General features: G+C 27.2%; 1 protein-coding gene across 1 annotated transcript in view; it reads right to left on the reverse strand.

The window, feature by feature from the left end:
• Window positions 1–994, reverse strand: part of nord — an 88,542-nt gene extending 87,548 nt beyond the window's left edge. The window contains exon 1 of the mRNA XM_014429814.2: window positions 869–994. The gene's annotated coding sequence lies outside the window, so the exon portion shown is untranslated. The remainder of the gene's footprint in view (window positions 1–868) is intronic.
• Between the last annotated feature and the right edge of the window lie 1,017 nt (window positions 995–2,011).

Genomic DNA, 2,011 nt, shown 5'->3' on the forward strand with positions numbered 1-2,011 from the left:
ATAAGAATATAATATGGTAAGTAAGGTTGCATTAAATTCATAAAAAAATATCATATAGATTATTTAATTATTTTATTAAAAAAATAAATAAACAACTGTACACTAACATAACATATATTTCATTCAGGTTAGTTTTGTAATAAAAATGTAACTATTGAATAGTAGTAGTTTATAGATATTATGGTTTCTGTTTTGATTAATTTAAATTTTTTACACAAAGAAAGAGTATGCACTGATTTTTGTCACACCCTTCACTTTCATAAATAAGTTTTGAAATCCCTAATATGTTTAAATAATAATAACAATAATAAAAAGGAAGTTAAATGAAAAAACAAGGAAAAAAAGTTTAAATATAATTTTTCAATAATGGAGAATGCTGATTTTTATTTTTTTGTAACTTATTTCATTTAGTGTTTACACATTTAATTATTTTGATAGGGTTCAACACTATTTAACGTAAATTGCTTCAAAATCATCGTAAAAAGTAATATGAAAATTTAACATTTTATAAAATTAAACAACATAATATTTTTATAAAAAAATGTTTTTATTGATAAAAATATAACATCAATTGAGATCAAATTATTTTTTTATTTTTTTTTGTTAAATTAAAGTTTTCTACCCAGACGAAAATCAGTGATTTTTGCTAATTTTACAAAATTATACTAATTATCATGCCAATTGATAGCCCTTTTACGTTCAACAATTAATTATAAAGTAATACCAGAAATTTTAAAAAAAAATTATTTTTAATTAAATCTTATGAGCCGACATATTCATAATAAAGGGGACTTTACTGACTTTCTATATTATGAATTCTATAGTATATTATTTAAGATATATATTACGTTCTGACTTGGCTACTCACAGTGGCAGTATGAGAGAGGCGAACTTCGCTGGAGCCGATACCGGACTGATTGTGGACTAGCTCCCACCAGACTGCCCCCACCACCGCCTCCGATCTCCGGCCAGCTTGAGACTTCGCTTGTCCGTCTGTCCTAAAGGGCTTAGGAAGAACAAAAAAAAATAATTTAGGATAGAAAAATAATAATAAATACAATAAATCTCATAAAAAGTTACAATGTTATAAATTTAAGGTATATAAATGAATATTTTATTAATTATATGATATGAAAACATTTAGGTGGATTCGGATTGATCTGATGTTATATGACATATGCTGTATTCATTTTCAATTATTTTATTTTAATTTATTTTTTCTTATGGTTGATATAACAGAAAAAAGTTAAAATAAGTATGAGCATATAAATAAAGTATGAGGAAGATGGTCAGGATTACGGTCAAAAGAGAACAAAAATAGTTAAAAACTAATTATTTTCTGACGTTTCGCCCCACTTTGTAAAGCTTCAACAGGGCTGTTCAAGTTTATAGCTTTAAAGACTTTGATTATAAAATTAATAAGTCTCTAAAGCTATCAACTTTAACAGACCTATTGAAGCTGTACAGAGTGGGGCGTCGGAAACGTCGGAAAATAAATAGTTTTCAACTATTTTGACCGCGACCCTGATCACCTTCGTCATAATTTGAAATTATACAGTCAATTATTTATACATAAAATTTAAAATATTAAGGTTCAGTTTATCAGATTCATATCGTTTTTAAAAGCGCATTACAATATTACAGGAAAATTTTTGAAATTTTATTTATTAAAACACCAAACGCCAAAACAACATACGAGAACTTAACCAACGCTTTGTACAAATATATAGACGGCTAAATCGGAAAAAAACACCTTTCAACATACAACAAATTACTAATTTACAGAAGAACATTAAAACCTGTGGAGACAGCTAAAAATCCTAACATCAAATGCGTCCAAAACTTTCAGTCCTAAGTCCTTCGAACGATAGTCAATGCTCCTTACTATGTAACCAATAACACTCTTCACCAGGACCTTAAAATTTAATTAGTATCAGACCTCATTAAATCCAAATTTACTCCATTCCATGAGCAAATAACTCATTATCCAAACCCCTAATACAATCCCTTT

The sequence above is a fragment of the Halyomorpha halys genome, unplaced genomic scaffold, assembly GCF_000696795.3.
Source record: "Halyomorpha halys isolate HHAL.00 unplaced genomic scaffold, Hhal_1.1 Scaffold36.1, whole genome shotgun sequence".
In the NCBI taxonomy this organism is placed as follows: Eukaryota; Metazoa; Arthropoda; class Insecta; order Hemiptera; family Pentatomidae; genus Halyomorpha; species Halyomorpha halys.